Genomic DNA, 26,016 nt, shown 5'->3' with positions numbered 1-26,016 from the left:
TAGATTGTCAGGTTGGTTAACATGTGACTTGTGCATTTTTAAAGTAATCTGTATACAATTTAGTATTATTTTAGTTATTCAAAGCCAAACTATTTGTACCAACTTGAGCTTGGAAAATGTGTGGTCACGTATCTAAATTTCAGGCTAGGCTCAAATTATGGCTTTGCCACTTCACCAAAGTGTGTGATCCTGGGCATATTTTTTAATTTCACTATGCCTTACCTGTTAAAATTAGGTGCCCCTGCAAGTGATTCAGTTCACATTATAAGCTATTTCAAAAAGCCTAACTTGTGGTTTAATAGATGGGCAGCACAGGCATTAGGACACACACACACACATCTAACTTTGAAAAAATCTGGGCCACATTTATTGAACACAATTGTGTCAGCCAATAGCAATTCAAAGTAAACACATCAAACAAAGAATCATCATGGACAATTCCATATTGCAACCAGTATGTAAACAGTATGTACCAGGCAATGATGTACAGGGCCACGCCCGACCACGAGCAATACCAGGAGGCCGCAGACCCCTCAACCAGCACTGTCTGCCTCCTGATGCAGCCCTTACAGCCCTAGCACTCCCTTGCGCTTTCAACGCAATTAAAATGTGCTGCACAATTGCAACAAAAAAAATAACATTTTTTGTTTCAAATGTAATTTTTGACATGAACCATTGATGGGAGACATTCAGAATGGGATTACTGTATGGGTTCTGTTGGAAAGAAGGGGGGGGGGAGTTTGTGAAATGGGTGTGTGAAGAGAGGTTTGTATACATGTGTATGTTATTGGAGGATATGTTGTTGTGCTCAAAATATTGTTAAGATCAACAAGACTACCTGTATTGAATGGACATGGTATATTCTGTTCTTGAAATTTAAAGAAGTTTGAATTTTTTTATAATTTTGTAGGAAACAAAATCTCCTAGTCCTTGCTTCAGTATTCTGGGTGGGGGTCTAACTTTCACAACAAGATGAAGGGACCACAAGCATCTCCTCGGGGGCCTGCTGGGAGTAGCCACAGTGCCCAGGAAGTTATTGTTGGGCGGACACCATCAGAGATGGTAAAACTACTGGGGGCCTCACTGCTCAGCCCTATCAGAGGAGGAGGAGGCATCACCCTCAATTCTCCCAAGCCAGTCCAGGAAAGGCGTGCTGGTGTGAATAGGTGGAATGGGAAGTAAATTAAAACTGTGGTTAGGGCAGCTGAAGGAAGGTGACTGGACGTTGAAAGGTGAAGGAGGATCAGATGTAACAGAAAGAGGAGAGCAGATGGGAAGGGAAAATAGGTAGATTGATGTTGCAACACTGTTTTCCTTGCTTCTCTTTTGAAATGAAAAGTTTTTTATGGAGGGATGCAAATGTATTTTTGCAGATCTGGGAAGACATATTTTGCTGGATCACGGATCTGTGAAATCAGGATCAACACCAGCACTTTGTTGAGGGTACTCCTAGACCCACACCCAATGGAATATGGGCCCCCCTGATCCAAACCCTGGCCCACCCAGATAACATTTCCTGGAGCCGGGCCTGGTGAGACATAGCAGAAATGTCTATTTGCTGTGTTATTTATTTAACATGAGATACCTCGTGAAAACTGCTGTGGTGTCAACTTTGGCATTTAGGGACGCTGATGCGCCATACTGCAATTCAGACATGACATTTGCCAGATTACATTTACTGGGTGGAAAGGCACCATATACAGTTGTGGGCCACAGAGTCCCTAAATATCTTACTTGTAAATATAAAGCAGAGTCTTACAAGCATATCCTAAACTTATACCTAAGCGCAACTCGAATGTTACCCCAGAGACTGCTAACATTGGCACAAAGAAAGAGTTTCAATTTCAAAATGTATTTGAACAAAAAGGTCCTCCGTGTGACTTCTAGCCTCCAGCTAAATACATTCCTGGCTGTCCCTTTTTAAGAAATGTACCTTTAAATCTTTCGACAACAGAATCCTACTGAAATTCTCAGCGCAGTAAAAGAAGAACAGAGACAACTGGGCACTGTCAGGAGTGGAGAAGGAGAGATGCTCAGAGGAAGCAAGACTCCACACTCCAAATCTCTGGCACATTAGACCAGCATGCCCTCTTATACGTTGCCTTTAGGTACTTCACTGAGTGAGCATCTGGACTCAATTGTTCAACCACTGTCCAAGGCCCTGATTACCATTGGCTAAGCAAAATTCTCATGTGTGTATCATCCAAACAGCAGTACCACCAGGTTGACCCGTATCCCTTTACTCTCCTAATTTAAACACAGTGATTGCACTTAGCAAATTTTGTGTCTGGCTCTCCTTATTAGCACAAGGACAACCTCTCCGCTTGAGCTGGACAGCGAACAAACCTGATGTTCTGCATGCATGCTCCTCCATGCTGCCTCAACATCCAGGTGCTCTAGTGGCCCTTTACTGCAGTGAGAATTTGGACTCATTATATAATATACTTTTCATAATGGCAAACACTCAATAAGTTCTCCTTCCATTGGCGCGTTCTGGGGCAGTGGAATGAACTACTACATAAGGTCACAATCCTAAAAAGTATTATGTAAATCTAAGCAATGGGCCTCTCTGTGAAATCTATTAACCATAGAGCAACTCTTTGACAAGGGGTGCCAGTTCTCCCCCTTGTTGATTGACTTCTTTCTGGCAGCACTGGCTTGAGAACCAGAAGCAATTTGTTTGAGGTATCAGCCAGGCCAGCCATTTACTCTTTGTTCTCCATAACATTAGCTGCAGATAGTGACCAGAGCAAAATACCTGACTGTGAGCAACTGTAGTGATTGCAGAAGTCAGCAGCCTGCGGCTCTCAGATATTTTGGGCTCTGACTGCCATGTGATCTTGATCCCTCACCACGAACCTTGATGGCTAGGGAGGTCTGGTGATAGTTGTACTTCAAAATATCTAGTGAATCAAAGGATGTAGACCTCTGCTGTAGTGTGATTGACCTTAAGCATTTGCTATCTGATTGAGCTTGCACTTCCTGAGTGCTGCTAACACCTTTTTCTAATGCTGCACCAGAGACATAGATACTATAATTCAGTCCACTTCTTCCACAGGTGCAGCTATTTCCGATCAGTTGAATTCAGCCACATCTCATAAGCTTTCATTTTTGGTGATCTACTCTTGAAAATACAGTGCTGGGCCAGTATTTAAACACTTCAACGTCATACATTAAGAGGTATCCACTTTAGCCAGCAGTATCTGTCTCTATTTGCCGAGTTCTCTTTCTATTTTAATGAACACATATATTCCTTTTTATAAGTGACCAGTTGTCAATTTCCAATCAGATAGGGCCTCAAGATCAAGAATGAGGCATCATTTGGCATAATGGTACTACATTTACTTTGACAGATGTAAAGAAGAAGCGCCAGACCAGTAGCATGCAAGTTCTTGTCATATCTAGAATTTGATGAGGCATGGCAGTCTGCAATATCCCTAAAAAAGCTTGGAGATAATGGCCTTATTACAGGCTATTTGGACGTCACAAATGCTCTGTAATCAGTTACTATGATTCAGCTGTGACATCACAATGTTGTTACGCAAAGAGAGAGAAGCCCAGATGCCGATACAGCACGTAATTAATTTTGTGACAAGATTTTCAATTTCATTGCTTGTAAAATTGCTTTCTCTGACACTTTACAGCTATTAATTGACAAGGGACGGTTTATGGTCAAATGTTTAATTTGTGCACTGCTGGAGTTTAACATATGTGAGCAACAATCTGCATGTTATTAGTTCTTTTATAGCACAAAATGAAACCTTGTTTGCTACATTTAATTAAACTGCTTAAATTCTTTTTTTGCAGCGCATTAGGAACGGCATATTCACTTTTTTAAATCCAGACAGATTCTGCATTGATTATATGGATAAGCAAACGGAAGATCACTTATACAGGATTTAGAAAGAAGAAAGGTATTAAAGAGGATGACAGCATGTGGCCATGTATTATAAAGAATAAAAGACCCCCAACCGTACGTAAGAAGAATATCACAAGTCACCCCAGTGTTCCTTGACTGTATAAAGGAAGCTGTCCTTTGTCCTAATTCCTCTATTTGGTCAAATAACTCCTCAGTGACTTGCTATATCCTTATTACATATGATTGGGGATAATGTATCCCATATATAAAGTTCATATTAAAGCAGGCTCAAGGTAGAACTGTATGTGTTTTACAAATAAATGCATTGCTTTGAGTTATGAAGCATTGTATGAAAGGATTTTCACTTTGATTCAGAGATATACTTGAGACCTGTTGCTTAACCCAAATAGTAAAAACTTTACAGACACTCAGATTTTGAATATTGGCTTAAGGAGCTGACTCAACATGGTCACAGTTGGTGACTGCATAGCACATGAAGTATGATGCAGAACCAACTTGGACCAGTGCTTTGACATGATGTAGTGAATTGCATGAACTGAACTTGATTTTTATGACAGAACCTGACTCAAAGCCAGCTCCACCTCTGTCTTTCACCTGTTGGTACCTCCCGGGTACCAGATGAAATGGATCAGTTGGGAGACCCATCGGAGGTTGGGGATTACAGTTGTTTTTTACTCTTCCCTGAGTTTAATGGATTGTGGACCCTAATCCTGGGATTAAGTATTCCAGCTGTGTGTTTTAATTTACATTTATCATCCACATGTTCATTCCACACTGTTCTTTGCTATCGATCCCCAGGACTCACCTGACAGTTTTTAAAAACCCTGGATGAGTTTTATTATTCTTGGGGATTTTAATCTTTGGAATAATGTGTTAGATAACCCGAACAAAATTAAACTGTATGAAATACTTTTTTCACAAAGTATATCCTCACTTGTATTCTATATCAATACAGCAACTAAGAACTCAAAAGAGCTTTTTGATGTCAATATTATCATCCATACTGCCATCTCCTAACCTGGCCAATGAGTTCAAAGAGTTTTTCTTGGGAAAAAAACGAAATGATCCGAAACAACATTGAAGGATGTCTTCCTACTTCTCGAATCTCCACATCTGAAAAAAATTCTGAGACAACTGCCCATGCCCACAGTTTCAAATGTACTCCAGTTACAACCAAGGAAATACCCTAATTACGACACTGAAACCTACAAATCAAAATTATGACTATTTACCTGCATGTCTGGTCAAATGTCATGCCACTGAAGTAAGTGAACCCCTTACTCATTTCGTTAATTCCTCCTCCTTCCAAGCTACTGTTCCCCAAACACTCAACAGATCAATTCTAACATCCTTGCTAAAGAAATCCGCATTAGACCATATCGTACCCCAGAATTATCACCATACTGCTGGCCTGACATGGCCTGCAAAGATTCTCGAATATTTAGTTACTAGCCAACCACAAAACTACAGAAGAATACTGCCTTTTCATTTTGTTAAAATCATGCTTCAGGCCCCGTCATGAAACAGAAACAGCACTTCTTACCGTTTGGCATTACATTGTGAGATCAGTCGACAAGGGCATCCTCAGTTTGCTGGTCATGCTCGATCTCTCAGAGGTATTTGACAATGTTGATTTCAATATTCTTAAACCTAGATTGACTGAAGTTGCTCACATGTCAGAAGATTCTTTAAAATGGTTTTCTTCTTTTTTATCTGAGTGAACCCAACAGGTCATGATAGGAGCCTATTATTCTAGCTTACTACCGGTCCCATCTGGAGTTCCAGTCAACAGGGCTCCTCCCTGTCACCCTGGCTATTTAACATTTTCATTTGGACACTTCTGAGTACCTTCTCTAATTTGATTTACACTATCATGCCTAAGCAGATGACACACGGATTTACATCCGTGTAAATAACTCCTCTGATTCCCTTAAACGCATAGGAAATAAAAGGCTGGGTGATGTCCAATATGCTGCAGTTGAACATTTCCAAAACGGAGGTCGTTCTTTTTGGTCCAAAACATCTCTTGCCTATTCCATCTAAGCTACCCTCATGGCACACTTGATTTGACCTTCCAGCATCCTATGAAATGTAGGTAAAAATTCTTGGCTGTATTCGGCAGTCCAATGTGAACTCCAATCAGCAGGTCAGCAAAAAGGTGAAGTCTATTTTTAATAGCCTCAGACTTCAGGCGCACATTTGCACAAGTGCTTTGCTGAAGTGTTCTGCCCGCTGTTGTGCTGTCCTCCTGTTTGTTGGAAGCTGAGTCTTCAATAAGGAAATTGCTAGCCACAGATGGACTATTGCAAGATCATGTGTCTCACTATCAGATTGAAGCTTATGGATTGGCTCGGGTTGATCCCACCTCCTTTTCCCAGTATCTGTAAAAGCACTGTGCACACGCGTTTGCGCACGCGCGCGTTTGCACAAGTGATTTGCTGAAGTGTTTGGGCATGTGTCTCACTATCAGATTGTAGTTTACGGATTGGCTCGGTATAAGGAAGTGAATTATTCCCATTTGTTCACAGACTGCATTATTGTCACAGACTGCAAATAGTTATCAAACGTATAGAACCACAATTGTGTGATTATACCTATTGTTTTGCACCTGCAGGGTTGATCCCGCCTCCTTTTCCCATTATCTGTAAAAGCACTGCACGCGCGTTTGTGCGCGCCCGTTTGCACAAGTGCTTTGCTGAAGTGTTTTGCCCACAGGGGTGCTGTCTGGCGGTCATAAGGTCGTACGGGCGATAGGTGCTGTGAAAATTATCTGAGTGGTACAGGCCTTGTAACTAATCATTGTTCTTTCATTGCAGATACATTTTAATTTTTAATTGAAATATATATTTTTTTGCTTTAAAAAATTATTTGGGTTTCTCCAATGGTTATGATAAGATTTACTTTAAAGACTGGGATGCCGTTGACCATTCCTCATTGACCACATTTATATCACCATATAAAAATGACGGCCGCAAAAATGTCCACAGCACAGTCTAAGAAGCCTGCCTTACAGGTGAGGGCTTCTGTTTTTAAACTGGGTCGTGCGAAGTAAATTACATCTGACATTCGCACCTTCTATTCTTCTGAATGTATAACAAAGACACCACTTCAAATGGACCAGCAACTGGTTGTGTTAGCAAATAATCATATTAATGAACCGACTGTCACGTGTATCCAGCAACCTTTGCATCTACTTTCTGTAAATCCCACAGGTATTGTGTCACCCTGGGGGGGTCATTACGAGTTTGGAGGCAGCCATGGCGCTATTAGCGCCATGGCTGCCTCCAAACCCGGGTCCGGTCTGGCTGAATGGGGACTTACCGGGTCATTCAGACCTTGGAGGACCCGGTAAGTCCCCATTCAGTAAACCATTCCCTAGTCCCATTTGAGCCCCCATATGGCTCAATGGGAATGGGAAAGGTGCTAATAACGGGCCCGCAAATTGCTGCCCCGTTATTAGCTCCAAGGTTCCTTAACGGGACCCGCAGAGAACGGCTGGTCAGACCAGCCGTTCCTGCTGGGACCTGCTAAGGGACTTCGGAATAGGGCGGTAAGGGTGCACCGGCATCCTTACCGGTGCCCGTAAATCCTTACCGCCCAACTCGGAATGACCCCCATGTGTTCCTAAATTAGACAATGTTAATAAGCAAGCATCGGTTCAGGCCGCTGTTGGTGCATTTCCGGCACGGATTGAAGGGACTGATACCACATTAGTCTCCGTCGGCTTAGCACACGAATTTCAATCCGCTGACATGGTTCAGACACCCACGCAGTTCTCGCCCCATAAAAACATGGAGCCCGTTCACTGTTCAGTAGCAGCCCAAAAAAAACTCTGACGGGCGCATGAACTGCTCACTGTGGCGCGGAGATTGATGAGGAGGCATTGGAGTTTATGAATACATCAAATAAATCAAGTCCGCACACACAAGATATACAGTATATTTGTTCTAACTCGGGGGACTTGATACAGTTGCATGAAGATCAAACGCATAGCAATAATTCTATACATCCTGATCATGAATTCCCCAATACTCATATATTCTGTGAGAGAACACCGCTCAAAAGCATCACACCTGAGATTCATGATAAAACTCATATTCATTTTATTGATGAATCAATTTCATTTATAGCTCCTACACCTAGACGATCTAGGTTTCAGGAGCCAGAACTAGAAACTGAATTTTTTATTCACAAAGGTCAAGCCTCTCGATTTTCCTTTCCAGAAGCTCCTGCCCTTAATAACACACTTAGTTCTATGAACACAGCTCTGTTAGCAGTGGCAAAATTGTATTAGATCCTGGAAGGGAAAATAACACATCAGACTACATTGCTAGAACAAGTTATTGAAAATGTGAGTAGATTCGACATTCATGCAACAACTAACAAGTCTATTATCAATTATTCTAATCAAGTTTATCTAAATGAGGAAGTTGCTCCAGTGGAAGTCCTATCCGTGAAAACTGTTGTTGAAATTAACCTTTCAGAGTCAGCAGTTTTGCCTTCAAGAGTTAGTGAGAGTGCCCATGTGCGCCAATTTCCAGCTGTGTGTTCTAATCCGATTGCTAATGTGGTGTCTATGGAATCTGACTTGCAAGTTAGCGATTGTCAACATAGTAAACTAGGTATTCCAGTGCTTGTAATAGAATCTGAATTAGTTGAGCAAGCTAACATATTTGAACTAGTTGTCCCAACAGTAATTAAACCGATGCGCCGTTTGTTACAAGCAAAGGTGCTGGGAAACAACGACAACCAATGAACAAATCTAGGCATTTGCAATCTAGAAGGTGAGCAAGAAAAAGAATTTCAAATTTCGAGTTTTCACTGCTGTTATTCAGGCTGCAAAGAGTGTCCAACAGGCCCCTTCAGCGTACAAACCACTTGATGATTTAGTAGCGCGGTCCTTGGAAATGATCCTGAATGGGAGCCTCCCCAGTGTTAAACAGAGCTCTCACGAGGAGCTGCACAAGAATGCAATGCCTTTAAATTCTATTACTACTAATATGATACCACAATTGTCCGTTCCAGTTGCTTCAAGTGTATTGGCAGCATCAGTTGTATTAAGTACATTGGTTCCAGCTCATCCAACTATAGTGACGGTCAGGTAAGAAATCCGAGCCTCTATAGAGGCTTATGTTACCCAAAAATCCATAGAGACTGAATCGATAGTGCCGCCTAATCAGTTTCCAGTGGCATGACTACTGGTACAGAGGCACTTGCTGTATGGCAAACATCAAATAAGAAACCCTCAGTGGTTGTATCTAATTCTCAACCGCTGCCTAGTACTCTGCCATCTTCGAATCTGGGAGTCCAAAAAAAAAAATGATCACAAAAGGAGTACTATGGGGATTCCTAATGCTACCAATGATGATGACCATAAACTTGTGGCACCCCAAGAAGACCCGAAAGTGATTACTAACACAGCTTCCTCTATGACTCAAACTATCAGAGACATTGTAAGTTGTCAACTGATTCGTATATCGCAGAGTCTCAAGGCAGAATCCAGGAAGAAAATAATTTACAACAATTGGCTTTTCCTGATGTGAGTGCATTACTCCAGGGTCCAATAGATACATTGAGATGTGAGAGATTGTTACAAAGTATGGACAGAGCCCCATCCAGTTCTATGAGTCAAAATCAACCAATTATCATGCGCACTCATGCCAGAAACCAATCAAGTAAAGAGATGCCTATTAGTCGTAAAAATCAGCATTGCTTGACATTGAAATGACGTGACTTACCAGGGGCTCAATATGTTCTCAAATGAGCAAGTATTTTGAACCACTGTGCTGAGATTCTGACATTGAAGGACCTAACCTACATTAGATATCGATCTAGTCGAATTTAGTAATGGTCATGATCTGACAGAAGCAAGAATCTAAAGGCAATCTGGTTTAGTTGCAATATACTATGGCAAGCTAGGATGGGCATGTTTGATCTTGATTTAATTTTAATGCAAGCCACCATCCAGCCTACTCAACAAGCTGAAAAACCAGTTATCAAAATCTATAATCCCACACAGAGGGTTTGTAATGATAGAGTACAGACGTTTTAAAATATATTCCTCTACAGTACAAGGTTATGATGCTAGATCATAACAGTGTGAGAGTTCTGAAAGCCCCATTGGCCTGATTTCCTGAAATACAAGAGGGCATAATCATATCATTAACTCTGGGGGCACTAATCAGGCAATTTTTGACATCACTGCGCTCCAGGAAACCTGGCTATTACAAGCTCCAGTATGGGCGTCTCATATCATTATCATCACTCCTGCCACAAAGAAACTAATGGGACACCCTATGGGCAGTTTGCTATTGGCAGTGAAAAAAGCAGCTGGCTTAAGCATCATTTCTTGTCCGACTCCTTCTTCTTGTTTTCAAGTTGCAAGGATCACTAGAGGTACAGTAACTATTGCTATGGTCAATATATATTGGAGTAAGCAGACACTAATGACTGATTTATTTTTCAAACCGTAGTAACTATTTTAGATACATTACTTCTGGATACACAGTTATTACACACCTTTATCGTGGGTGATTTGAATTTACACTTGTTGGTCAAGGATAGTGTCGAGCTAGGAAATGATGAACGAACATGGTCACTGATAATGAAAGAAAGGGGATTTGTGATGCTGAATGGTAGCGTATTGGGCGATATACCATCAGAGCCCACATGGACCAGAGGACATAAACAATCTATTTTGGATTACATTTTCATTAATTCATATTCTCTGAAACATGTTTTATCCTTAAAAATCGTTCCTACATTAAGTGACCATAATATGTTACATGCCTGTTGTATGATTCCACTGAGAAATAATTTTATGCAAAAAAATCATCATATAACAAATGTGGTGGTTAATAATGGCGATAATCGCCTACAATGGAATCCATACAAATTGCTTCAATTTAAATCTCACATTGATAAGACCTGTGATTTTCCTCGCTTAAATAGCTCAGACAGCTATGTACACTTGATGCAGATGTTTGAAGAACATAGATTACCTGATGCGACTATTAAGATTAAACATCGATATGTCTTCAATTGGGAATTGCAGCAGCACAAATCCCACTTCGTAAATTGATATACGAATCAAATACTGATAGAGTTGCAATAAAAAAACTGTTGCAACAGGCACATAAGGTATGGTTGAGAGAGCGGAAATTTCTTCAGCACCAACATGATAATGAGTTTATGCTCAAACAAATGTTAAGCAAGTCTACGTGTGGTATTTGGGCACTTTTAAATAATGCTATCTCAAAGACACATAGTGCTGTTCAAATTAAGCCGATGTCGAATGATCTATGGAAAGATTGTTTCGGAGCTTTGTATTTCTCTCCTTTTGATAAAACAGATTGGAATTCTCTTGTTCAAAATGGAGATTACACCTTCCCAATAGAAATAGAAGATATCTCCTACTGCATCAGTAATCTAAGCCGATCTCGGGTAGTGGGTCCCGATGGCCTGCACAATAGTATGTTGAAAACCCATCCCCAAGAGTGGGTGGAAATACTCCATCAGATTTTTAGATACATCTTTAATTTGGGACGAATTCCCGAGTCATGGAAACATTCAATTATTCTTCCCATTTTTAAAAAAGGGCAATATGGCTGATCCTACATCTTATCGACCCATTGAACTTCTGGACTGCCCGGGGAAAATGTGTGCACGCCTTGTCCTGAAACAATTCAATATATGGCTAGATGCAAATAACCCTCGGGACTCTTTTCAAACGGGTTTCCTACCGGGTCTTGGCACAGCCGTCAACACCATAACCTTGAATAGTATTATATTTCAAGCACAGCAACGCCACCAAGCATTATACATCGCCTTTGTAGATTTTCGTATGGCGTTTGATGCAGTGCCACGTGAGCCGTTTTATAAAAGGTTGATGGTATATTCTGAAATGGGTGATCTATTTTCACACTAACATCTTTGTTCAGGTCGGACTATCCAGTGATGGATTACTATCAGACCCAATATGCCCTGCCAAAGGATTAAAAAAGGGTTGTCTGCTGGCATCCGCAATGTTTAATTTTTTTATATTTGATGTTGGAGGGTGATTTTTGGACGTGCAAGATGGTTCCCCTAAAATTAACGGAGTAAAAATGAAATGCTTACTCTACGAATATGACATGGTGCTTTTTTCCCAGACACCTAACGATCTTTGAGCTCTAATCGAGGCCCTTAATAAGTATTCATAGGGAAATTGCATTTCCATTAATGTGGCAAAAGCCAAAGTCATCCAATTTGGTAATGTTAAACAATGTAATATGAACTGCAAGTGCCCATTTCAGCAGACATTTTTGAAGTCGGTGTTGTATTACATCTATCTAGGCTCACTCGTATCCAATCGGCAAGGTCATAGTGCTTATGAGTTGCAAATTAAACACAAGCTATGCACGGCGATATCACAAGGTTGCATAAATAAACCAAAACTGTGTAAATTCTCTATTATGCCAATTCTATTATACTACAAACACTTAGTCCTGTGATTTTATATGGACCAGAAATGCTAATAAGAAAATCGTATAAATATTGGGTGAAACTGGAAGGTGGATACTGGAAGCAATTGCTTAATCTTCCTGTATCTGTGTCGATATGCCTAATAAGATATGAATTAGGATTGCAATCATTGTACGTAATGCATACATGGAAACCATGCTGTTTTTATCGAAAATGTGTCCTGTCTGCTACAAATACTGGCTTGCTACCTTTAATAGCAACCTATCTACTAAATTCATCAGATTCCTTTCCTACTATCTGTCGAGGACAAGTTCAAAAGATCATTAACAATACTGGTTTCTCATTAAAACTATTACTTGAGAATCCAGATAAAGCTAAAATCCGTCTTTATTAATATGATTGCATACAGACAAGGCAGGCTTGTGATAAATACCAGAAATTTCTGAATAATCCATTTGCGTTGAAACGGTATGGGGAAGTGGAAACTTATTTGACTAAATTCCCTACCTCATACCAGAGGAATGATCACCTGGGTGTTCGTTTACATTTGTGGGCCACATGTGAAGTTTTATATACTCGTAAAATTATTACAGAAAATGAACTGCAATGTCGATTTTGTAAAATTGCACCTGAAACACTGAGGCATTTGTGTACAGAATGTGACATATTGTTACCAATGCAAACTATGTATTTTAAACTGTTATATGAGGAATAGTGTGATGTATCAAGAACCCAAGTTTGGGAATTTTTATTCCATTCAATCAGTAATAATGTCCGATATGCAACCTTGAATTATTTATACAGATTAGGCTTGTGAAGGAAAAAATACACTCCCAAGTAAATTACATGAATGTAGACATTATATATGGAGATTCAGCACGACAAATATTATCTAAAAATATGTAGAATGTTATTCTGAGTAGGTAAGTAGTAGTTTCATTTGAATGGCAGCATATTCCTTATTTTGCATCCTAAGAATGTACATTGTTAACATATTCTACATGACATGCCTAGATGAGACTGCAATTGTTTTTAAGAAACATTGGGCCTCATTACGATTTTGCTGCCGCCAAAATTGGGTCCGGGTCCGGGTTCCCAGAATGAGGAAATACCGGGCCATTCTGAGTTCGGAGGGCCCAGTAATTACTCCCTCTGGGAACCTGGACCCGGGCCTTCCCCATTCCCATTTCAGCCCCCATACGGCAGAATGGGAATGGGAGAGGGAGCAAACAACGGGCCGATTACGAGCGGCCCGTTGTTTGCTCCCTCTTGCCCTCACAGGACCCGCTCTGCACGTCTGGTGAAACCAGAGGTGCAGACCAGGTCCCGCGAGGGGACCTCGTAATCAGGTGGTACGGTGTTGAGGGCGCTGGCACCTTTACCGGCGCCGTTAACCCCTTACGACCTGACTTGTAATGAGGCCCATTATGTCCTTTGTGGTTGTTTGGTCATTTGATTTGTATATGATTTGCGTGTTTTATTTAAGATCTATGTATAAGACATATGTACTAGATTATAAAAAAATATATATTTATGTATGTTGAAAAATCAAGAGTAATCTTGACTAAAACAACAATAAATAATAAAAACAAACAGCCTCAGACTTCTATGACCAAATGATTTACCAGTGGTTGTTGGCTCACTGATAAACTCTAAACTGGACTACTATGATGCCATCCTTTCAGGGATTCCACCAAAACAGCAAAAGAAATCTTGTTTCTGCAAAAATCCCAAAATGCAGCTATAAGACTTCTCTTTCATGTGCCAAAGTATGCATCCAGGTCTTCTCAGTAGAGCACAGCACTGTGTTCCAGTACAATAGAGGTTTTTTTTAAGATCCTCTGTTTAGTTTTTAAGTGTCTCCGTGGCCTTGCCCCCAGCTACTGTGTAACTAGATGTGTGCCATACCATTCTGCACAGTCTCTATGATCTTCTGATCAACACCTCCTGGTTGCACCCTGTTCCCATTTTGTGCACCGAGGAGAGAGGTGCTTCTCGGTTATTGGTCCCTGTACCCGGAATTCGCTACCTGACAATCTTCGCAAAACTGACTCTTACTTTTCCTTTCACAAAAAACTTAAAACGTATCTTTTTCAAAAATGTCAATTATTTTTTTTCATCACCTTCAATATCATCTGCACCCAGATACAGTTTTCTGTTTGGCTTTCCCCAGCAATGAGGAAATATGTGCACTGTAAATCAATAAATAAAATCGATCTTGTTGTGGGGGGCGGAGAGCTTGTTAACACACAGAGACAGCAAAGGATACAAACTGCATTTCCTCGCAGAGGAATATGTGCACAACTCATTGTCACTCAGTATATTCAACCTGTAACATAATATGCCAAGTGGACTCACAATGATTGGAACCTGTGGCCTTCAGTTATACAGAGATACGCAGGGTGGCAAAAACTCACTGAGCTATCATTGAAGATGCTGTAAATATTAGTGAGCTGTGCACTATGGACCCTAACCCAGTATAAGGAGATTTGAAAAAAAGACCCTCAGACTGAGACTTAAAGGAAGAATGGCAACATGCATACTCATTACTGACACATAGGAGCCCGATTCTCATCTTGGCACAGTGAGCGTGCTAAATAGCACAACTCGCTGGGCCATTTCTTGACGTCCAGGCACCACTGTTATTCTCATGTGGGCCTGGGCGTCTTCACAAAGCACGACAGTGCTTTCGCTGTAATCCGCCTGTTTCTAATGGAAACAGGCAGATTGCAGAATCTCGGCAGCATTTTCGTTAAATAACGAGGGAATCGTTATTAAACGAAAATGCTGCTGATACACCAAAGTGAGCAGCTTCAACATTGCAGGATGTTGAAGCTGCTTACTTTGGTGCATAAGAAAGTGTTCATATGCACCCGTGTGGTGTACATGAACACTTTCATTTACACCAAAGCCAGCAGCTTCAACGTTGCAGAATGTAATGTTGAAGCTGCTCGCATTGGTTTAAATAAAAGTATTTCTATACACCCGTGAGGTGTATAGGAATACTTTAATTTAAAGCGAGAAGCTTCAACGCTGCATCCTGCAACGTTGAAGCTTCTCGCTTTGCTGTAAATGAAAGTATTCATATACAACACACGGGTGTATATGAACACTTTCTTTTACACCAAAGCAAGCAGCTTCACCATTGCAGGATGCAACGTTGAAGCTGCTTGGTTTGGTGTAAATGAAAGTGTTCATATACACCCGTGTGTTGTATATGAACACTTTCATGTACACCAAAGCAATCAGCTTCAACGTTGCAGCAACGTTAAAGCTGCTTGCTTTGGTGTACATGAAAGTGTCCATATACAACACGGGTGTATATGGACACTTCCATTCACACCAAAAAGGCTTCTTGTGGCCCTCTTCCGTACGGCACCAATTGTGTACCGTAGTTCAGTGCCAATTTCAAGTGCTTGCGAAATTGGAGGAGTGACACAAGAATAACCATGCAAATGCATAGTTAACGAGAGTGCCGGTTGCTAGGTCGATTTCCAGCCCTTCCTAGCAACCGGCACCCATATTCCTAAAGTGGCACAATCATTCCGACTTCGGAATATTGTGCCACCTTTAGAATAGGGTGTAATTACCGAAAATGTTGTTACACCTTTTAACAACATTTTCGGCAATTACCACCGAGTTGAGAATCGGGCTCATAGGGGCTGATTTACAAAATATTTTGAAATGGGATTGGGCCATTGTAAAACGCTTTTGTAAATCAGTCCCATGGGCTCTATTGCTCTGCCTGTGTTGGGTAAAGAGCTCTCTCCAGATTGACCATGGACCTCGTTTCGCAATGCCTAATCAGTGCTGGGGAAGGGTCCATCTGATAGAACCAGATACGGGGACGTCATACAGGGGTCGCCAGAGGTCGCTTGTGACCTCTGAGGGGGCGTGGCCACCACAGCAAGCACCTTGCCGCGTGTGGGTTCTTCCATTTTGCGGCTCACCTCGTACAGCAGCTGCACGTGTCGTGTGCTTCACTGCTGGTTCTCTCTCGTGCTGATGAGCGCTGCGAGCTAGGCTGCTACTGCTAGCTCCAAAAGAGGCAAAGAAGGTAAGTGAGAGCAGAATAGCGGGGGCTAGTGTGCTCTGCTGGGTGCGGTTGGTCCTCCTCTCCTCGTCGACTTGTGTGGCGTGCTACTGGTCATGAGCCGCTGAGCCTGCCTCGCTAATCACATAGGAGGGGACACAGGGAGTGCTCAGGCTTTTTCAAACCAGTCAACCACCTTTTGCACTGCAGAATGCATTATTCTATTGCTGCGCATATCATACATCACATGAGGTAGCTTAGTTGCTTTCTAGAGCTCTCACTGCACTGTAAGGATAGGCAAATTTCCACAGGTCCCTCACCAGCGTTAATTGTTCGTAATCACCACTTCCAGCCTCAGCCTACAGCAGACTTCAGATTGCACAGTAGACACTTTTCCTCACTTCTCTGCCATTTATAAAACTATCATCTCATCGAACCTCAGAGAATAACATTCACAATGCTTAATGGATGTCAAATATACCATCTGAGACAATGCTAAAAGACCCAAAGTACACATTTGCAGGGTAGCATGGTGTATTAAACAAGGATGTGGTAGCCCTTCTACTAGGAGCACATATTGGTCAAATACCCTGATCTATAGAATTTCACCCACTCAGGGGGTCTACAACCACGTTTCAGCTCATTGCACCTTTCACAGAGGCTCCAGACGTTTGCATATATGTTTAGGTACTTGGAGTTTCACCCTAAATTACCCAGGGCAATGCAGACGTGGACCCAATGCTCACTGTGCCTAGAGAGACACAGCTTCCCCTCATTGATGAGTACCAACTAGGCTGAAACACGTGTCTGGGTTTGCTCTTGGTACTTTTGTTCAGAGGAGAATAGCTTAACATTTTGGGGATGGACTGCCAGAGTGGGTGGGACCATATTGATGTGCAAATGCATATTTCCCCTCTGTGAACGTACAGTGAGTTAAAACTTGGTTGTAGATTTGTGGTTGGTAGATTTGTTGTGGTTGTAAAAAAAAAAAATCCTCTTGTGTTATGCAAGCACTTTGAAGAGATACAGGAAGATGATCAGGTAGCAGTATTTGCCAATGCACTAATCAAACCCATTTTAAACTTAGCTCTAGATTCTGAAGGAGATGAAATGATTTTGCTCTGTAGTCCTGTTGAAATAACAGGGCGGATCCACATAAAGAAGGGATTTGGGTTTATATACACTGCTATGTATGATGATCCTTTCTTGTATGAAATGTCACAATACAGTGATATCGTAACCATATTTTTCTTAGTGTACTGAGGCATAATGAGTTATTATGCCACTTACTGTGATGTCACATGAGGGTGTGGTCAAATGACATCATTTCCAGTGATGGCATCTGAGGGTGGGCTCAAATGACATCACTTCCTGTGATGGCACTCTTGGGGTGTGGCATTGTGATGTCACTTCCGCTACCCCTGGCATTTTGGTTTCTGAAACAGTACTTAAATATGTGCTCAACTTTATGGAAATGGCCCTGGATTGACATTAATGATGATTTAACTAAATCCATCCCATGGGAGGTTATCTAAAGATATACCTCAAACACTGCCCACTAGCTATCCAGATATTATGTAGTGTAGCACCTTCCAACCGAAGGTGAAGGCCTTACACAACATGAAACAATAGTGTTGTCTCCGTGTCCTGATTCAGTTACCTGATGCACACTTTCAATTGGGTCAAGTGATGCCACTTGTATATGCTTTAGGCCAGTGCTTGGACACTGCTTTACTGTAGCATCGGACGATGCAACAATATCGCAGTGTCCGCTCAGTCCAGGCCACCTTGTCCACGCTTATCCAACGAAAAGCCCAAGCCATGCATTCGAGGTGCAGTGAAGATGGCAACAGCCTGCCCCCTCCTGCACCCTCACACGGATGCATCAATGTGCCCCAGCCTCGGCCGATCCATACCTGGCCTCGCTGCAGGGTTCAATCGAACAACCATTGCAGCCACTTTGTGACAGGTTGAAGTTCTTTATCGATTGCCGTTCATCCCTGCAAAGAATTACAAATAAACCCTATGTCGGCAAATTAAATTACATTTTAGTCACTTACATCCATACCGAGTATTGCATGAATATTAAATTAGCACCAATATATACACAAACATGCTCCCAGGAACTTCATTAAAGGCAGACATGAGGCTGCTATGCACTACTCACCAGTGCTCCATATTTACCAGGCAGGCTCATTATTTACTCCTGACCACTGCCCTTTCAACGTTGCATATTTATTTACTTCCGGAAACAAGCAGTCATCGCTTGTCTCTGTGAGGAATAGGTCACTTCTGTGCGCGCGCCCTTCGCTGGCAGATAATTGCCAGACGTGGGGCCATCTTTGCGAAGCCGAATGTAGGTTTATATACAGAAGGTAAGGGGTCCGAGGTGGGCTAGACATTGAAGTCTGACAGTATGTCGCAGAGGACCTGAAAAGCTGAACAGATGCTGAATAGTCAGTCTACCTATATATTTCAAAGAGCCTATAGACCAAATAATCAAGAAGATAAAGAACATTTCTTTTTATTTTACTTTTGGATATTAGGTGGTCCTTTAGTGCCACATCGAAGGCAGAACTATTGGCAGAGGAGTACAAATAGTAGGGACACATTGTGTGGGTTTTGTTTGGTTTTTGCCCACGCATTGACCACGTATAGCCATGCTAATGACTGTGGCCATCCCCACCAATATTCGCCATTTCCTGCCTTTCTCTTTGAGCTTGATCTATTGTTATATTTCTAAGCGGTCATCTGAGAGCTTATGGCTTTGCAGCAGACTAAATGAGCTCACAGAGTAAATGTCTTAATCAAGTGTGCCTTCAGCCACTTGATTTGTATGTAATACATGTGTCCTCTCATCAGTTCATTGGACTGAATTCGTGCATACACACACATTTGCAAAGCTAACCATTTTGATTGAGTATACACATTAGAGAGCCGTTTGCCAGGCACTGTATTGAATGCCCTGGCACTCTCACATCATATGCCAGGTGCAGCCATTTTAAGGCCAGGTCGTCTCGTTGTATCTGCTAAATCTGGTAGTGGGCCAACTCACTGCAGCCGTTTCTCCACAATGTATACAGCATTGTTATGTGGGCAAGACCCCATACAAGAGTTTATGCCCCACACCTCTTCCCCAAAGTCCAAATCCCCACGCCTTCCATAAAAGTGCTGCACAGCAATGCGGCAAAACGGCCTCAAACAAAAATGTGGGGAAACGGCTGCAGTGACGTTGCCAGGAAGTGTCTCATTGTGTCAGTGCCTGGTAAATGCCTACCCCACACCTACACAAAAACCACATTTATGGTTTTGCCAATGCGTGTATTGCTAATGGTCTTTTTCGTAACCCCACCACTGAACAAGAGGTGAAAGGCTCATGACATGTAATTACATCAGTGCACTTTTTGGTGGAGTTTTAGACTGAAAATTCAGCTCGGGCAACTTCAAGGTGACCAAAAAATGATGCTAAAACGAGATAGGGAAATAGTGAGTGGAAAAAACAAGGACACGAGTATTACGCACTAAAAACAAACAAAAAAATCACAGAAAGCCTTGGACCACTTAGCCTACTGCCTAGCCATGTCAGGTCCCTTAAGAGAGACAATCACACAGAAGATGCCAACAGCACTGTTCTCACTCATGCAGTAGAGGAAAGGCATGACCGACCACGCCCAACATCAGGAGCAATTCTCCACCTCAAGCCCAGCAAAGGATCTGCCCCTCTTGTTGGGTCGTTTCCCCGCTCATTCCTTATGACCTTATGACGAAGCCATAGTTTCAGCACTCAGATGACTAGAGAATTGGTTGGATATTATTGAGAATGTTGGTCATCCAGGAACCAGATGCATTGCAATGTTCATTGGTGATCTTAATGCACAAATCGAACCATTGAGATACTTGAGCAGAATTTTAAAGGATGAAGACGAAACGTGGGGTATCACTAAGGTTGAAAGCACACCGCCTATGTCGCGTCATGGTCATGCCCTTTAACTGGCTACTTTGTTCACACAATAGAGTCTCTAATGGCTGCCTACAGCGGGATACACCCACAAAACCAATGTTTAGGGCAACCAATTCCTCTAGTCATATAGTGAATATTGTGTCATTGATGTCACACACTGGATGATGTTATGAGAAACACATGTTCTTGATCGCCTAGATAGTGATCACAATGATAGTCACTTTTAATGTTGAAACCCCAATTGCAACAGTAATGTTGCCACTTTGAATTGAAACATCTCCACTAATCGATTGTAGACTGAATATGTATCAAAGGATGTATTCTTTACTTGTCCAATGGATGATCTAGGAATTGGTATTTTATGACATTTTAGCAGATTTGAAAAGACCTATTGCAATTCACTCAGCTAAAACAACAGAGAAGGCTGCTCATCCTCAGTTTTAAAATCCAATGACTAGCATAGTACAGATGAGATCAAATATTGTATATCAGTGTACAGAGCTATGATAGAACTAAAAAAGAAATTCGAAATAAATGGAAGAACTTTAGGCATTCATAGTGACATGATCTGGGGCGTTTTTGAAACATGGTTGCATTCGGCAGCGCCAGCTCTGGGCAAAATTCCAATGGAGCTGTTTAAAATGGAATTGCAAATCTGGGAAGCTTGTAACATTTTTCAACAATATCGATTCATATAATAGGCATGCCTGTTTCATATCATTTTGTTCTGATTGTTAAAAATGGAGATATCAACACGGAGCATAGCACAGGGTCAATGCGCTGGTCTTGGAAGCAAGACCAGGCAGAGCAACAAAGGTTCGAATCCCGGATCCGCTTAGAATTAGGCGCAGTATAAAAAAAAAAAAAAAAAAAAAAACGAATTAAATAAAATAAACAATCCCTCCAATTCCCATTCAATGAGGGTCGTTACGACCCTGGCGTTAAGGGTTTAACGGCGCCGTAAAAGGTGTCGGCGCCGTTACACCCCTAACGTCTGATTACGAGGTCCCTTTGCGGGACCCGACCTTAACGGCTGGTCTAGACCAGCCGTTAAAGTAGGGACCCGCAAAGGGACCTTGGTGCTAAGTACGGTACCGCTATTTGCGGTACCGTACTTAGCGCCTTCCCCAGTCACATTGAGCTCTATGGGGCGAAAATGGGAATGGGGAAGGGCCATGGTTCAATGGGGAATTACTGCCCCGCCAACCTTGGAATGGGGTGGTAATTCCCCATTGAACCATGGCGGACCCGTTACAACACCAGCACCAAACATGGTGCTAATAGCGCCATGGTCTAGCGCCGGTGTTGTAATGAGGGCCTCTCCATTTGATAGTTTGGGGAAAATATATGGCGACATTTCAACCTTCCTACTATTGAAGAAAAAGGAAATAGTCCATCATGTACAAGCTGGGTATAAAAAGGGAGGCTCAACCAGTGACCAAGGGTCTCAAGTATGCTGTTCCGGAAATAGCAGAGCCGGTCGCTCCGCACCGGCACCTTTTTCCAGTCAGCATACTCTGAGTTGAGATGCTGCTAACACCGTAACCGCAAGTGACCTACCGTATCCTCAACACTGTGACCAGAAACTGCAGTAAAATGCGTCAGCCATGTCTGAGACACCGGCATGGTATTAGTACATGCACATTCCGAGCACCACGTACACGGAAACACCGGCATGGACATGCTGGTAGCACCATGATTACCGTGCTGGAAACACTGGCATCACTGAACAGGTGTTCACCTCAGTCAGGTGTGCAGAAACAGCCAACAGGTAAATCAGCGCAGTTGGCCACCATGAGCACTGCAAAAGCACATAAGGACCACTCACACACCCCCACCCCTTCCAACACTACCATGCTTGCAGCAGCAGTAGCAGTACTGGAGCTGGAGGTCCTGCATGCAAGCCTACAACTTGAAGAGGCATGGAGGCAGAGGATGTGGTGGAGGTGCTGGAGGAGAAAGGCCATCATGGTCCTGCAAAACAACAATGGACAGCAGGTTGCAGCCCACAAGCAGCCATCCATACCGCACATAAGGGCAACACCCTTCAACCTGTACCAAACCCAGATCAACGCCCTGTACCGGCTAGATAGAGACAGCATCGCATCCATAGTGGACCTGATCCATGATGACCTCATTAGCCTCATACAGATCCGTACTGCCATCCCCCCCTTGCTCAAGGTAGTGTCTGTGCTAGACTTCCTTGCCACGGGCACCTACCAACACACTGTGGGTGAACTGCATGGGCTATCACAACCCTGTTTCTCGCAAGTCCTGTTTCAGGATATTGATGCACTCCTGCGGCAGATCACATAGGCCTACCCAGAACAGCTGACCACCTCAATGCCAGAAAAATAGCATTCCATGTCCTTGCAAGCATGCCCAATTTGATTGGTGCATTGGACTGAACCTATGTGGAGCTGGTGGACAGGCATGCCATTGAGGCAGTGTACTGGAACCAAAAAATATACCATTCACTCAATGTGCAGATGCTGTGTGATGCACGCCACCTCATCACCCACTGCTGTGCCAGATTCCCGGGTTCAACCCACGATTCCATGGTGCTGTGGAACTCCACACTGCAAGGGTACATGGCACGTCACAGCGGAGAGTGTTCCTGGCTGTTGGGTGAGTCTATTTACCAAAGCATGTGCACTGTTGAGTGTGGGGGGGGTGATACACCATAGCATACCTGGCTGTTGGGTGAGTCTATTTACCAAAGCATGTTCACTGTTGAATGGAGGGCTGTCCAACACCAATCTGCAGTGCATGTGTTAATGCAATGTCCAACACGGAAATAGCATGTGTAAGTTGAAGGCCATAGAAGGCGTCTGTCGAAATGGCCAAACAGATCATGCCCATGCATAACAACGTCAAGCTGGACTGCAACATCATATTCACTACTTGTACCAGAATGCATCACACCAATTTCTCAAAACCCATCAAAAACACACTCCGCACAACCCAAGCCACCTTCAGCACAGACTAATCATTCTAATGCAACACAACACCCCACCTCCAAACCACTAGCGTACCGCACACCAAGTAGCCCTGTCCCCTCTCTGTTTCAAGTGCACATACACACATGCATGTGATCTGACCTGCAAACAATTAGCCAGACATATCTATGGATGAGTGATATGCCCATCATAGGACTATGAAATTTCAACTCAACAAGAACACACACCAGTCGCATTCCTGTGTGTCGTAGTGAAAGGGTCAGAGTCAAGGTGGGTGTGAATGGGCCATGGAAAAGCAACTGTAAACCACACATCCACCACGCACAATGACAAGGCTCATTGGCTGGTTGACAATCTTGGGGCTGTCATCAGCTTCCCCATCCATTCAATTCCTCATATGGTACCCTTGTGTGAATATATCCACATCCATCATTTTGCAAAATGTATTGATGCTGTGCAACCACTACCATGTAGCACAACATGTATTTCAAAACGCAAGTACCCCTTCATGCATGTAATGAATTCCAATTTAATCATAAATCTTATTGTAACTCAGATAAACGTTCTTACCTGTTTCAGCTTTGCCTACCAGGTCTGTGGCCCCCCAGCAGGGTTTGCCGTGTCGGGCACAACCACTGTGTCAGGCCGAATACTATTTCAGGCCCAGAAACATGCCATCTGTTAATGGAACCGGCACACTTGCACACGGATAAGCCACATTTGCTTTTTGAACGTATCATTACATTGACATTGATGACTAGACACATAAATCCCTAAAATCAGCCTGATTCAACACAAAAATGTCCATACAATGCGTGCACATCCTTTCCCAATGCCAATGAGCATGTTAACATGCTCAACTATGACATATTCTATGTCTTCCGCAAATGGATGTTAAATTTTGCATTGGTCAATGAACACTATACAGACTATTCCAACAGGATACAGGCCCAACAATGAACTTTTCCCCTTTCTGTCGCTCACGTGCAGGTGATGCGGGGTACCCATTGATGCCATGGCTGATGTCCCCTGTGAGGCAACCACAGAACCAGCACGAGCAGGGATACAATTGTGTTCAGGTCAGGACTTGTTGTCCGATTGAGCAGACATTTGGCCTGTTAAAGGCAAGGTTCTGCTGCCTGAGCAGATCCAGGGTGTGGGGGCACTAATGTACAGCCCTGTGAAGGTGGGCAAGATAGTCCTGGCTTGTACCATGTTGCACAACATGTGCATCAGGTGCAACATTCCACTACCCTGCGACATGGTCATGCACCCACCAGAGGCAGAGGTGGTCGACAGTGATGATGAACTGCCATTGGCACATCGCAGGGATGCCATGGATGTCCGTAATACACGCGATGCACTGATTCACCACTATTTTTGATCACTTGACACACACACCTTCCACAGGCCAGCCAACGCACTGAGCACTGCACAGTAAATAAATGATATGATATGATATGGCATTTATAACACGCCTATCCACAAGTGTTTCAAGGTGCGACGAGGCATGGGAGGGGGAACAAGGGAGGACAGACAACGATCCTACTAGGCCAGGTGTCATTCAGATTGCGCAAGTGCATTGGAAGGAGGAGAAGTGCGAGGGAGAAGGGTGTCTTACCTCAGATCCGGTGGCCACCTCACCTTCGCTTTCCTGATTCTCCTCACCCGATCTGTCGGATTCCAAGTCCTCAGAGTGAAGATGCCGCCGAGCCAGGTAGTCTCTCTCCTTTCGTGGTGGATTCTGCTTGCCACGGAAGGAAGCCACAGTGAATGCTTGTTAGACAGCAGACCTGTGGCTCCGTTTCCAGGGCCAGGCTTCAATAGGGGAAAAAGCCAAAAGGCATATAAAACCCTATTCCAAGATTTCAGTGGCACCAACGTGAAAACTTCCCAAGGCAGAGGTTAAGCGAGAGCTTCTGTATTTTCCGGGTGAACGGTGTGGCTGCAGTCCTGCGACCGAAGGCAGTCAGAAAGATCGCAGAGCCCGACAGGCAAGAAGGGAAAGCCAGGGAAGAGAAATGCCGGGCAACAAGCTGGTAAGAAGAGAGTGGAGGGCGAGAGAGCAATAGCGGAAGGGCACTGCTTCCATGAGGAAGAAAGTGAAACCAAAGGGAAAGTCACTGGCTCCACTGGCGAGGAGGGAGCGCGGTCGAGAAAGCACAAGACAAAGAGAGTGAAGCAGAAAATAAGGAACTTAAGAAAGAGAGGAAAACTAGCGTCAGACCCAAGGAGCGAATACAAAATTCAAAGGGTTGCAACGCGAGGAACCGCCGGAAGGAGAGGAAGTAAATACCTTCCGAAGGACGTCACACGGCAACAACTAGACCGCTACCCCTGGGATCCACAGGATGCGTAATGGAGCACTCGGGCCGCACACGGCACTGTCTGCACCAACGCGGAAGTAGCCGCTAGCTACGGCGGGGGATGACAAAGGGGGAGAGGACAGTGCAGTACATGGGATAAGAACCAAACAAAATAAATAAATAAATATAGTGCGTAAAAGTACGGCCTACAGGTGGCAAGTGCAAGGAAGTGCAGCCATCAGGTGTCAAGTGCTGGTGGTGGGACTGTATGGATACAGAACCAGTCCCCAGGTGCCGGGGAAGCCGGGAAGGCAGTGCAGGAGTGGGACTGGCAGGGGAAGGGACCTGGGCCAGAGATGAAAGGGTGACCAGGTAACCCGTGCACATTCAGTGTCAGCCAGGAAGTCAGCAAG

The sequence above is a fragment of the Ambystoma mexicanum genome, chromosome 12 (assembly GCF_040938575.1).
Source record: "Ambystoma mexicanum isolate Mex_15411 chromosome 12, UKY_AmexF1_1, whole genome shotgun sequence".
NCBI lineage: Eukaryota > Metazoa > Chordata > Amphibia > Caudata > Ambystomatidae > Ambystoma > Ambystoma mexicanum.
The sequence above is the reverse complement of the archived record's forward strand: the minus strand, read 5'-3'. Positions refer to the sequence as shown.